This window comes from Achroia grisella, unplaced genomic scaffold (assembly GCF_030625045.1).
Source record: "Achroia grisella isolate CSIRO2021 unplaced genomic scaffold, CSIRO_AGI_Agris_v1 utg546, whole genome shotgun sequence".
NCBI lineage: Eukaryota > Metazoa > Arthropoda > Insecta > Lepidoptera > Pyralidae > Achroia > Achroia grisella.
In genome coordinates, this window is record NW_026712931.1 from 287,674 (window position 1) to 303,236 (window position 15,563).

Sequence of the window (15,563 nt, forward strand, 5' to 3'; positions counted from 1 at the left end):
TTGAAACGGGGATCGAAATTACGACGGCCTGAACCGCGGTTCGAACCCCTAGCGGTGCCCTCAGACTAAAGTCGTACCTATCCGCCAGGCGGGAGTTGGCCTACAGCCGCTCCATAAGTCTTTCTGAGGGTTAGGAGTGCCATCTGCACTCGCTCCCTATCGTCCGGTGAAGTTGTGAGGCCAGTTGCGAAACATTTGTAACTTGATTAAATAGTTTTAAATACCAACCATTGTTTAAAACCAGTTTTCAGTTATCGACGTTTTCTTATTTTTTGCTATCATTTATAATGGTTTAAAGTATGAACATCATTCGAGTCACACTGATTCCTTCTATCGTGAGTGATGGATGGATGAAGACGTAATAATTCGTTTTGGTTAACAGCCACTTGAAGCGAGGTCAGCGCACCACAAACATCGGGGACGCAATGTCATTCCAAGTTTATGATGTTTTATCAAGGTACCGTTGAGCCTTAGTCAGTTTTACTGCTTACTACCTACGTTACTGCTACACATATTACATCTGACGATAGTACACACAAAACGAGTTTGAAATATAAACTAACATTAGAATCATCGCATCATTCTTCCAAAATTACGAGGGACTCTCCCCACGTTTAACTATATATAGAACTTTTATCTATTTTTGTGATTTCCATCTCTAAGTTTCTTCTTTTCAATCATCGTAACAGTGAAAGTTAATTAAATGCTAACGTTTAACGGGCGGGGTGATGTCAAATGTCCTTAGATGTTAAGAAAATGATGTATGGCATTGTGAGCTCTTTAGCCAGCGATCCTGCATCTATGATGTAAAGTACCTATCCGAGCTATTTTAATGCTGTAGTTGATAGAATACGATTTAAAACAACAGTTTATCGTTACCAAGATCCGGTAGTTAAGTTTCAAAACACGCATAATGGTTTAACGCTTTCAACGGCTATAGCAAGAGTCTATGACCCTAAAGACGACGTTTAACCTCATATAAATTGTTTACCACACGTGTAGGTACTCCAACAGATAACCAATAAAGAAATTAGTTTATATTTAGCAAGCAGGATAATTAATAATTAAATTGTAAAATTACATACAAATCCTAAAAGCATGGATTTGTCACAAAGTTCTATTGATGAATGCGTGACCGTGCGACGCATAGTTATTAGTCATGAACAGTGGCTACAAGTTAAATTTAATAGCGGTTATAATGTAAAAACGATTCCTAAAACACTTCTGTAAGCAAATGAATCAACAGGCGTTTGGAAAGTTGAAAATGGTAACGATGATTCACGGGCTCAAAAATATACGTTACGATCGACAGTTAATCAAAACAATAATAGAGTTAAAATAGTAATTTAATGGGCAATATTGTAACCCGCATATGTGTACCATCATCTGGTAATCCTCTATAAACTGCTGCTAATGTTTTATTGCTATGCGGTGATAGAGCAGATTAACTAATGGCTGTGTGAGGAGCGTTAATTGAATTTAACTTAGAGTTTGGTACGCGTCGTTTTGGGTCTCCAATCACGATGTAACATTAACAGTGTGACAAAGCTTTAAATTCCGCAGATATTTAGGTAGTTAGCTGCTATCTCTCCCGACAGTGAAAATGATTAACCCTAAGTACTGTCGTGGGAGAATGATAAACCAAACAAAAGGACATAAAATCCATGAGAATGGGATCCCAGAAGCGGTAACAACATTGGTGAAAAGTCCTAAATACTTTATCATCGCAATTGACTAATGTATAAATAATAGATACTTAACATGCAATATTACAGGAGTAATTGCGATAATATAAAACTTGTACCTAACTGTTAGTAGTTTTTTGATGTTTAATGAAGAAAACAAATGTGCAGATACCATAAATAATTAAATAGCGTGTCTATACCTAATAATTTCCAAAAATGTCTGTTTATAGAAAATTTCCACTAGTACCTACTGCAGTAAATAAATAGTGGTTGATGTTGCAAATTTTAACACTTGTATTATAAATATGTGTGTTGCCGTCATAGTGCCTAACTTACAAAGTCCCGTAATACAAAACTATGACTCATATAATAAGGGACAATCACTAAAACACGTACACATACATTTCATTAATTACACGTCTATTTTCAATTACAATTCCAGTTTTATTCTTTATCTTGTACGTTACAAGTTTTAGATATTATTCATTACATTATTGATTATTAGGTGCTGCTAATTAGCAATATTTTTTTTAGAAATAGTCTTATCGTATGTTGGGAGTTATAGTAGAATTAATGTTGTCTGAAATTATTGTCTAAAACGTGATATCATTCAACTAATGTATCCGATGTAATTATTTGTTGGTGGGTTAAATAATAATTACCATATAATTTAATAAATCTATACATTGCATTAAAACGATGCACATCATCCTTGAAATAATCACCTAATGATAAGTGAGTACATCAATGTGTTGACCGATGACCTCCATATTACAGTGTTTACGTAGATTACTATACAGTAATTGCTTTGAGTTCCGAAAGTCATCACAAGCCACAGTCAACAAGTGTTTTAATGGCAGTAATCTCCTCTCATGAACTACCTATCAGCACCGAAGCTTCCGTCCGTGTTGATGTGAAGAAAAAACCTTTTCTGTATAAACTACGCCGAACACAAGTCACGACTAAAATTACTTTAATTGCAATTATTTACACGCAGCATGATTACCTTAAAATTATCTTGAACTTTGACTTGCATTGCTGTCAATATATTAAAATTTAAATATAATGGAAATAAAGAATTATGTTTTAAAACGACCTGCGCTAATATATAGTTTTACGGGAGGGACGGGCATTGTTAGTAATGTGGACTAGTGGACATTGCTACCAATACACAATGTCAGGTTGACCTATATGTGGTTTCCCTGGAAACCATCGTGATAAACTCATGGAGAATTTACCACGAAGGGCTAACTAACCTGACCTCATACTCATCTTATCATCCGCCACTGGTGCCCCGCTAGCGTAAACCGTTAGGGCAGGCGGATGCTCCATTCCATTGTCATCCATAAGAATATAGTTTTACGGTTACTACATCGCAAACTATTACAATTTCAGTTTGTATCTGTCTGCTAGACAGAACTTTAAAAGGATCATCTATTATTTGCGATCCTCCATTTTCAGCATCATCATCATCCGTGTTCGGTTAGCCTTATAATATTAATATTATAATAAATTAGGAAAGTATCCTTTCAAGTTTTCACGACTAAGGCATGTATGACATTGGTCCTAAATGGCCTATTAGGCCTCTTTTATGAATTCTTATCCGAGTAGTTACAATTATTTCAACACTACCGTATATAAAAATTATTATTACCTTGTAACTTAAATTATAACAGGCTATTAAACACGTCCATAGTATAAAACAGAGCCATCAAATTATGGTCTTATCTTGACATTCTCATCGTTACATTGACTGTGCTGAACTACTGTAACAAATTTCTATACAGTTAATGATGTGATTGATGTGTACTCCAATACTGACAGGAGATCAATATCTGCAAACCTTGACATAGTCATAAGAATCAACTTCGACGTGCCATTTCCATTAAATTTAAATATGAACCCTGTTGCTCAAGAATGCTTACGTAATAAACGGATGCTTATCAAATAACAAACTGGCTTCAATTTAGCTGCATAGGCTCATTTAGTTGATACTCTCAGAAATCTCCGATAACATTATACACTATTTCGATGTGATGGGTGTATATGTATACTTAGTAAGTTAATATTAATGTCAAGATTAGCCATTCGAACAGCGTACCGAGGGTCGGACTTATTCGTGGAAGTTTCTACAGCAAGTTTCGCAACACTAATACCACGTCAGCTCATCAATGACTTTATAGATAACTGGATTATACACATTAATTACTATGTGGTATAAAGTGAGTTTCATATTATTATTATCAGATTATGGTATTATCAAAATTATTATATATCAAAATTGTAATATGATGAGGACTGTGTGAATGGTAACTAAGACTTGTATGAGCGGCTATATTATGAAGTGCATTCATCGGATGCTGGAACTGGTTCCATTCTGTTAGACGATACGGTATTACTACTAGCATACTACTATTTACATATACTTTTGTATAAATATATAACGGCGCATTTATACCTACATAGATATATATCTATTACAATTCTTAGAAACAGTCACGATACTTTCAATACTCTACAATAAGTGATATTCCAGATGCATAAAAAATCTAAAACAACGATCAAAAATATAATACAAATAATTGTACAATGATTTACATATTTTAGTATAAATTTATTTAGAGACGAGTCTATTTGTAACGATAGGGTGTCCAATCTCTTGCATTGCATACATATGTCATGTCATAGTAATAATCTTTTTGTACATATTACTTTACGTTGTTTACGTTTTTCATTTAAGAGTTTTAATTTCAACTCATCTATAAGGAGCATTAATTAAAAGAACAAAAGTGTTTTCCTATACGCTGCTTAATAATTAGTTCCAACCAATAAAAAAGATATAGGATATAAAAATATCTAACGTTTTGTATCAAGGAAAAGTGCGAATTTTATTATAGTTATAGACACTTTTATGGTTGTAATTAACACGTCAAGGTGCAAGTAGACGGATGGTATAATGGACAAACACTTTTAGGTGTCTACTTCCCCGAAGCGCTTGGTGAAAGAGTGCGCAAGCCATTAATATTAATAACAAACACCGATTCAATAGCTAGCTGCAGACAGGTCACCGGCCTATTATACGATTGTTGGATGTTCATTTTCTAGATGTAATTAGAAATATGTAAAACTAAATAAGTCCAAGAATGGGAATCTGCTACATGAATAAAACATGAAGAAGATACGCCTGCCAACAAACAAAAACGAATGAACTATACAACCATCTACAAAGTGACCTAAAAGACGTAATCAATCATCAACATTTACGTACTAAACGAAACGTTACATCCATTTGTATTTACAATAAACATCGTTAACCTAAATGCAATCGTTAATTTTGGAACGAGTGAGACATCTTTAGCTGCACGTTAAAAATATTGAAATCGAAACTTATAAATGTCATTACCTGTATTTCAATAATCATTGCATAAAAAAGCAATACATTTTTCACGTTTGAATTATGTTAATTTTGTAATGTGGTTTAATATAAACTGGAAACGATGATTCACATTCGATGCATTTAAAGCGCTTAACATTTTTTAATGCTTTACTTTGGAGAAGGAAATGTAAATATAAAAAGATAACATTGCATCACAACTGTAGACCAATAGTAGCAAAAATTTGTTTTATTGTCGAAGATAACAGTGTCACCGATGGCCATAAATCGGAACTAAGTGACTGAATAGGTCACTGTCCTCTGCATTGGCTGTAAGTGATCGTCCTCACCAGACAATAAAGTCATTTAATTCTATTGTAAATACGACAACCGGATTCATATCACTAACGCATTTAAGTAATTTAAAAGCATCATTGAATAAATTAGGTTATATTATCGTTTAAAAATTTATTGAGCGTTAAGGTTACGTACTCTTTTTATCGACACAACTATGTATCTAGCGTTATATGCAGTAATTTGTATTAGAGTTTTATGTCAATTGTGTATCTAAAGAGATATAAATCTATCCTTTATCTTACGAAATATTCTTATCGTTCTCTAATATTTTCTATATCTGTTCATATTTGTCCAAGTTATCATGCCAACGTCATCGTAGCTTCCTGCCTCTCGGCGAAGACTATAGCTATGTTGAAAACATGTGGTAACTTGTTTGGTTCATTGTATTGGCTGTATTGTCTGAACATGACCCATTCTTTTTATTCCTACTTCAGACGGATTATTTTTTTAACTTGGAAAGAAGTTTTGTTAATTGAATTTTTTACTTTTGCAATTTTTTACTCAATTTAAGTATTATTAGGATTGAACAAGTACTGTAAATTAAGACGGTCTGGATGCATATCATATGCACAACTTAGTGTTTTAGCATTTAAAAATATATCTTGATTAGTCTCTTTACAAAAAGATCTTCAGTGTTTTTTAATTATATTGTTTTTATTATCTTTTCTTTTACACAAATACTATCTATCCAAAGTAGATACGATCATCAACATAAAGGTACAACCTTCAATCACAATTCTTCGATTGATGCAATTGGTGTCGGTCATGATTCAGATGAACATCAAGCTATACTAACTCTAATAACATTGTAGATCTGACGCTGGTGTGAAAAACAAAATGAAGTCATTCCCAAGATGAAGGTTGATAGGTGATTAAGTTTATCGTCGACTGAATCATTGACTGCCCACGTTTTAAATTTTGAAAAACTTCATAGACTTTGTTTCTGTTATAATTTTACTAGTTAAAGATCGCCTACCGATATTTTAACAAGATTACTCATTACACAACTACATATATAAGTAAACATCTTGATTACATGTTAATATTACCATTTAAATGAATTTATATAATCTATATCTGATTTCTAAAGAAATTTACACTGACTTTGCGGGCTACACAATTACGAGACTATTCTTTTTTAATTGCTTACGAAAGTACAATTTAAATTGGAATGCTCTGAATAGAAAAATAATCGAAAATTAATGCACAATTTCCAACACGTACACTCTCGCAGCAACATCGGATGTGTAAAAAGAAAGTATTGTTTTATGAGAAAGTGAAGTAAGTAACAAAAGTTATGATAAACCTCTTACTTTTAATGTGCTACTCAGTTTTGTTACTTATTTATTTTTAAGAATCTTAAATAGTTGAGTCATTCGGCGAAATAAATTCTGGGACTTTCGTTAACCACCAGTATTTTGGGTGATATTATCAATAGGGCCTAATTTTTCACATTCTTTTAATTTATAACAAACAGAATATCATTTTCAGAATAATGTACTAATAGATATTATAACTTAAGCATTATTAGCATATTTACATGCGGCAATGGCTTAAATGTTGCGAATTAAATAGATTGGCATCCCAAATAAACTTGGAATTATATTTTAGAAAACCACGTCCATGCCACATATTTTTTACTTTAAAACAAAAACAAAAGAGTTAATTAGTACACTTTTATATTCTGTAGATACCTTACCTAACGTGTATATGATGATAAATATATATGTACAAAATATTATAATATAACTTTACTAAGTAGATACTAACACATTGTTACAATTGAGCATTTTGATATGTATATACGTCTATAGAAAATACTTGAATTGTAAAACGCAGGATATCGTTTACGGACAACATTCATAAACCCTCTAAAAACAAATCAGATAATTATAATATTATTATAAATAATCACGTTAAAAACAATTAATGTTTTGTAATTTGTACAATAAGGCTGCATATAATAATACGAATACGGAAATTCCTATAATATACACTATACACCCCTACCGCCAGCTACACAAAGCTGGCAACCCCTCGAAAACTGTATGACTATTGTTGTCTCTTTCTTGCATTTCTATCCCATTTCACCCTCCGTTCATAGCATCGTGGGATAATTAAATATTTATGTCATCGAAGGCGGTGCCATCATAAAAACAGCCGAATTATATGCTCTATCATCCATTAAGAAAATATAAAGAAATCTTTATTCACAATGCCATTATATAAAAAAAACCACATGATAGACTTGTACTTTAACTTTATTATTTAAATTTGACTTTTAAGTTAAGACCGTTAAGGATGCACTTACTTTAGAGAGTGGTAACAATAAGAGATTGGATAGAATAAGTGAAAATAACCAAGTAATCAATATCTGAGGTTAGTTTATTTATGAATGAATAAATCAGATAAATAGCAATAATATTTTCATACCTTTAGAATATTTAAGATCCTAATATCTAAAACACATTCCGAAAATTAGGCACTGTCACGAACTTAGTTTGAATAAATGATACGAACACTACAGAAATCTTTATGTTCACTGTTCAGTTGTATTAGAATAATTGGACACAGATTCACAAGTTAGGTGTATTTACAGACAAGTAATATTGATATTATTATATAGTAGATTGCACATAATTGAGGAAAAGGTAGACAAAGCTCGAACACGAGCTTTTATTTAAATAAAAAAACGTATTAACCTCTCGACGAACGAGTGGAGACTGCATCAGAAAGCCGCTAACCGGGGAGCGGGGCGGGGGAACGCAGCAGGGGGCGCGCACGTCGTCGCTATAGAGGAGAGGCGTCGAACTAGCCTAGTGTCACTGTCGGTGATATGATAACAAACGTACACAAGCTGACTATACAACGATTTATTAGTGAAAAGATGAACGACCTTTCGATGTAAATTAAATGCGAAGAGCCAGTAATTTTCTTAGATAGCTAAATAGCTACAGTAAAAGGACCAAACGCTGGCTGATCTGTATAATAAATTCATTACTTGCTACTGACTTGTTATTGACAATAAAGCGCAGCTGAAACAGATGTGTATTGACAAAACGGACAACGAAAATAAACAATAAGAATAGAACGTTACCAGTGGTAATAAATCCTTGAACAATAATGAGGGTTCAATAAAACTTTGTTTTAAATACATTGGTTAGTTTAAAATAAAGTCGTTAAAACTAGAATTAGAGCTGGGAGTAATGGACATAGGTAGTTACTTAACTAATAATATAATTCTTTTGTTGTAATTTTACGTAAAAAAAATAATCAAAGGTGCCCTGCCTACAAATATTTTCACATGATAAACATTCCTACTACACATTTATCTTTTTATATAATAGAATAAGACTAACAATATTAGAAGACATTATCTCAAACTAAGTTACACAATTAGGTTTGTTAAGTGTGACAACAAAGAAATAAACTAGGTTAGACAAATATTATGTATTATGACAGTGATAGGGCATTAAAATGTAATTCACGTAGGTTCACTGTTACGAACAAAAACATTATTTGCAATAAAATATTAAATTTGTCAAGATCATCTCTTTACTCCAGTAAGACCGCACATTACACAATTATAGCTATAAACATATTACCACAGATAAGATAATATTACATACTATTACCACAGATAAGATACTATTCTATTACATAGGCAGTTCTTTTATTTTGTCAAATTTTCTATTGTCACACACTATGTGTCAAAACACAGAGTATTTCGTAATATAAATACCAAATATAACTGTTGTGAAAGCCATACCCGAAAAGAAAAAAAATATAACTGTAACTGGATTGAATTGACTAATGCCATCTCCATCGTCGTAGAAAAATAAAGTTATATAGGTACTTAAGTAAAAAGTATATTAATAATAGTAATGGCTGATATTTTTTTACCATATTTATTATATGGCCATTTGACACTAAGATAGCGTGAATGTGCAGTTGTAATTTCAAACTATCATAAAAAATAATATTTACCTACTCGGAAAATAGTATATTAATTTAACAATGTTGTGTACGTAATCTATTATCAAATGGGAAAAACAATGAAACCAAATAAGTTTATATAAATACCTACCTATTGCATTATAGTATTCAGTCAGTTTGGCACTATATACTACAATTACTATAATTATCACCGTGTGGTTCTTATTAGGTCTTAAAATATTGAATAAATGCAGTGCCCGCAGTTTCATGTATAATTCTGGTACATATGCTATATTACTGTAAAAGTTGATCAAAATCTGTTCAGTATTTTTTGCGTGAAAGAATACCTATCCATCCATGCTCACGCGTTTATAATATTAGTAATAGAAAGAATATATTCCCTTAATAAAGTTGTAATTAATGCAAGATCTAAATCAGTACTCAAAGGTATTAATGATTTACCATTGTTAATTGTGTGTCATTAGATGCATATTGCAAGTTCCACTTGTCTCCAATTGTATTGTAGGATAATGTAGAATCTAATCATTTTTAATACCTTCTAACAATTACTTAAATTAATCAGTATTAGCTCTACATCTCTTTTAGATGACAGTTTTATTGGCTACTCCGTAATCAACTTCAATTAATACTAATCTAAGTTTCGGAAAAAATCTAAGTTTTATGAGAATAATAATTATCTTCTCATCATTTTATTGGTTTCATAGAAGATTTATTTTCATTCAGAGACGTAACTACATACATATACATGTAAAATCAACATCCAGATAAAAGAATTTTAGAATCATCATATTTTTTCTCTAATATACATAATTTGGGAATCAGGTACATATAAAATCAACATCCAGAAAAAAAAACATTTTAGAATCATCATCATCTTTCTCTAATCTACATCATTTGGGAATCAGATACATGTAAAATCAACATCCAGAAAAAAAATAATTTTAGATTAGGTAATCATCATCTTTCTATAATCTACATCATTTGGGAATCAGGTACATGTAAAATCAACATCCAGAAAAAAGATCATTTTAGAATCATCATCATCTTTCTCTAATCTACATCATTTGCGAATCTGCGTTATTCTCTTTCAAACATCTCCGTCACAATACAACAGTCATCTCTGTACTAACTCCATTTCTTGCCATATCATCTTTCAAGCAGTCCATCCATTTGTATTACTTTCTAAATAACCCACGACAATTACAATGACATAACATGTTAGTAATAAACCTTATAAGAGTCGGGCTATCAATCCAGGTCCGTTACATTATGTGAATTCCGTTCCAATGAACTCTCGCTGACTCATATGGTGCATCATAAAATTAGCTGCTCATTTGCCTGACAAATCGCACCTTATGTTAAACTTCATTTTTTTACCGTTTCGAAAAAGATCGGTTTTTAAATTGGACGTTATTTTCCGTTTAGTTTTGAGTATTATGTAAATTCTTTGCAAAACAGAAAGGATTTATAGGAGTTTATTGCAATTGATGTTCCTACTCTGATTAGTAGTAGTAAGTATAAGTAGTCGATACTTATAAGGTACAATATAAAGCATGTTATAATTTTATAAATTAACTGAAGACTTGTATAATTTGATTTCCATACGAAAATCTCAGGGCTTTGATATAGAAAGTATACAACATTTTAAATCTCTTGAAAACCCTGAGATTTACAATCTAAGGATATTTATAAATATACGAAAAATATGGTAAATCTAGTTTAAGTATGACAATGCTATATAAGAACAGAACAAAATTCCTGAGGTGTGACTCCATACTAATGATGAAAAACGTAATTGTTCTTTTTGCTTAAAGAAATTCATATAGGTATAATAACAATTAGCAAACAAGTATTGAAAATTTTGTCAACTTATTATGTTCAATTACGGGCTACCCACTCAGACTACGAATTCGAAGTCTGGACACAGAGTGTTCAGAGAAAGGCATCTAGACTCGATCGATTTACTGCTTGATGATGCGTAGTTTAGACGCGGAACACGTGTGGTGCAACGTTTAAGCAGAGTAAACCTATGTACTAACGACGGAATATTGGAGAACTTTAAAATTATCGGTTAGGCATGTATAAATATTTAATTCGTTGTGATGTCTTTACTACTAAATCGTAGTCAGATGCATTTGGACTACTTACTACTCAAAATGCTTGTGTCCCTTTTTTAATTCTCTTTTTTTTTTATCTTTGTACATAAAATGTGACCATGATAATCCCATTGTATCTATACTAAATAAGAGAAATTATAAAATAAACTTAAACTAATGTGATACCAGCCAGAACAATAACTTGGCTGCAACGGAAACTGGCCATCTATTTCAATATTATTGATTATTATTTTAATATGGAGGCATATAGTATTTGCATGTCAAGTCAAATACACAAGAATGAAAATTATACTTTTGATAGTAATAACAGAAAATAATGTCGTAAATATAATACATATTATAAATAATATTTACATAACCTAATTGTACAACTAAGAACTTAAAATTAAAATTAAAATTAAAAAGCTTAAAAAAAATATAATATGATGACTAAAATATATTAGTAAAAGGGACCCCTTTTACTGAATTAATGAATTCGCATTAGAGTACGCGTTTACAGGATAACGTGATGCGGGCGTTATATGATAATGTAATGTCCGTGTTGCTGTTCATGTATACATATAAGCAATAGTGACTACTAACCATCCAGGTGAAACGTAAACATATGTAACATTCCAAATTAAAAAAGATAAATTTAATGTAATGTAATATTAATCGTGGCTTAATTACATTGATAATTGCCTTAATATAACGACGACGTTGTAGTAATCTCAATTTGTTGCTTGATTAGCCTGCTAATTTACGCTAGAAACACCTCCCAATCTCTCTAAGTTGAATAATATACATAGTATATAATATATCGGTTATCTGGAATTTTAAAGGGTAAAAGATTTTTTCAAACAGATGCAGTTGATTTGCAGTTTACCAACAATAATACTAAAATGTGTATCATGCGAGGAATCGAATCCGGGGCCATCGGAAGTATGGTGGTGGGCTAGACCACCGAGGCCGTTAGGACCATGTTTTTATTCCGTTATTTGGAAGAAGACATCTCTTTCCACCGATTCTTTTCTTCAGATTATCAGCTTACACTTTGATACATGCGATTTTTCATGCGAAAAATCGTACTACTGTTTGTTTATTTTCTTTTCTTCTGTCGTCCTTTCAGCGACATTATAATCATGTATACGATACAGAGGTACCAAGAGATTGTATTTATTGGCAAAATTAACTAACTGTTGATATTATATCCATTAAAATATCACTGAATAATATTTACTTTAATTTTAGCAAGGCAACACAGCTGTAAACTAAACGGTAATAAATTATTTGGAAGTTCTCGTGTCTATAGAGCACGTTGCAATGACACGTTTTGTTCTAACACAAGTTAAATATAAACGCCTGCTTAACAGTGAAGAGGAAATCCAGCTGGTAATTTCTCAAGCCGTAACAATTTGTTGTATTATTAGCAGCTAGCTACATACAATTTAATTACATTATAGTTCGCACGTGTGCAAAATAAATAAATCTCAAGGAATAAATAACATATATTCTTTATTCAAACAATAACATACTTACACAATTATTTATTTAATGTTTACCTACGTATAAATTAGTTAGGTAGGTATTTATATAGCTTAGATAATAAGATATTAATAATAGTCAATAAGCACTATACATTCTTAATCAAAATAAAAAAGGCCCTATATATATTTAATGACTGCGCTAAGAGTTTACAGTGGAGGATGATAAGATTAACTTGAGGCCAGGTCAGTTAACTGATCTTGGTGAAATTACCAGGAATTTATCACGATGGTTTCCAGGCCGCACCACGTGGAGTTTAACCTGACCAACCTGAGCAATGTACCATACATTGCTAATAATGGGATCATCAGTCCATATACTAACAATCCCATTTCCCCCTAGTACCCTATACTACTTAAAGTCTTAATTTTTTAAATTTTCAATAAGAACTGTATATACTTAATCGTAATCTTTATTATCTAAAACTACGTAGGGGTTGTCACATAAACTGTAATCACTGCGACACACTGTTACAGAAGAAACAATAAAGGAGGAACCTTAGTTTTTGATAAGATGTAACAAGAATGAACGGCAGAACACGCTGTGCGAAACTTAAGTGTCCCATACGCCGACAAAGTGAGGCAATAAAAATGCAAGGGCCACGCCTGAACAACAGACGTGCCGATCACCATGCCCGGACAACTTGTATTTTTAGGCGACACTTGGTAAGCAAACATAAAGAAGATTTATTGCAATTCGGCGTGTGCGGTAGATCGACCCTACTTGTCCATCGGCCCATCACTATATTGATTTTATTTATCTTTATGACGCAGAATACGGGCATAAATTTGGATTTGAAATTAATTGCAGGAACAAAGAGGTAGTACTGCGTGGATACCCAGCCAGACATTTTACAAAAGTCCCCTCAGTAGTATTAAATATGTGTTCTTTAATTATGTGATATATACTGTACACCTTTATCACATGAACACATATTAGTTGTAAGTAGCTTGAACTTGCAAGCCGTGAACCGCAAATTGTGACCTTAAGTTTGTTGACCTCCTCAATGATAATATCATAACTAATTTGATTTTTTTAAATTTTATTTTATTAGTAATAGTAATAATATTAATTTTCTAACTAATATGTAAAAATAAATATTAGGTACCTAGTTCAAATAACATCTGTTCTGTGGTTAGTTTGCCTTGATAATAGAGTGGAAGGCTTAAGGTAACTTTATAATAATATTGTAGTAAGATATAATACAATTGTACTTTAGACTACTGTTATTGCAAGATGTATCAACTATCACCAATGTTAATACTACGCAATGTTTGAGGTATTAGCAATATCATAATATTGTCAAACAATTACAATTGTTTTGTTATGAATGATACAATTTGTTATTTTTTCTCACACTGCGTACACTCAATACTATATTTTTTTTTATTTATGTTTATGGAACAGTAGTTCTGTTTTCGGTAACGATATATGTTGGAAGGTTTGCTGAACTTAATCTGTTTTTCATATACATTTGGCTACATATAATTATAGCTGCAGTGAAAAATTGTATGGATGATCGAGAATTGAGATGATGTAGTACCGAAGATGAAAAATCTCGTACCCCGACGAGTACCGCCGTGTACTTGGCATTCTCAAGCACTAGTGGAATTATAGTTTGTGGATCATGTCAGTCACCTTAGTTAGCCTATTCTGACTAATTCACCAAAAATTAAGCACGATAGGGTTCAGAAGAAACTGCGTGAAAGTTGACTTGATGCACCCTATTTTCATTCGTTGCTATTGAGCCACAAGTTACCTCTGTTCTATTAGAATACAGTTTGTTTAAATTATTTATGAAAAAATTATTATGATTGGTACAAAATAATTTAACTTCAAGATTAAACAATCATAATACGCAGTAATAGTTTTTAAGTATATTTAGATACTATTTGAATGATTCACGCAGCGACCATTAGTATTTAATCATTCAAAATATTAATAGTCAGAAATAACAAAGAAAACTTCAGAGACAGTGGTGGTGTTAAAGAATTTGATAGGTACTCTGAAATTTCCAAAGAAATAAGAAACCACTTATTGTTTTAAATTGTAATGGCGTAAAATATCCAACGTGAATGTATTCTATGAAATTATTTATGAGCTTAACTTATCTATAAATTGCATTACTAAGAAAATCCCGATCTATTTTTAACAATACTGAAGCCAAATCTTTTTCAGGAATCATACAGAAATATCTGATCCTTTTCAAGTGATTTTTATAAGAAAAGACGTAGGTAGATACTATTCAATTGGACCATTGTGAATGTCATTGCGGAAAAAGGCAAAAACGGAATTTAACAAGCTCGTTCCAGCTCGTTCAACTTGAATCTAATAAGCTTCCTTGATTACATTTATGCGCTTACAAATATATTTCGTTTCTGCTTACATTTGTATTTAAAATTTATAAGCTTTTTTCTATTTTACACTGACCTATTTTCTAATGATATAATGATAGAATATTGTATTTTTTTATCTTAATGGATAAACTAAAACCTTCTGACCTCTCTCTATAGATTATAATATTTGTAAGACAAGGTATTTTAAAAGTAC

At 31.7% G+C, this 15,563-nt stretch overlaps 1 protein-coding gene across 1 annotated transcript in view; it reads right to left on the minus strand.

Annotated features, from left to right (window-relative positions):
• The window catches only part of LOC131848166 (tyrosine-protein kinase Src64B), a 60,524-nt gene extending 52,356 nt beyond the window's left edge, over positions 1 to 8,168 (minus strand). The window contains exon 1 of the mRNA XM_059197934.1: positions 7,849 to 8,168. The gene's annotated coding sequence lies outside the window, so the exon portion shown is untranslated. The remainder of the gene's footprint in view (positions 1 to 7,848) is intronic.
• Between the last annotated feature and the right edge of the window lie 7,395 nt (positions 8,169 to 15,563).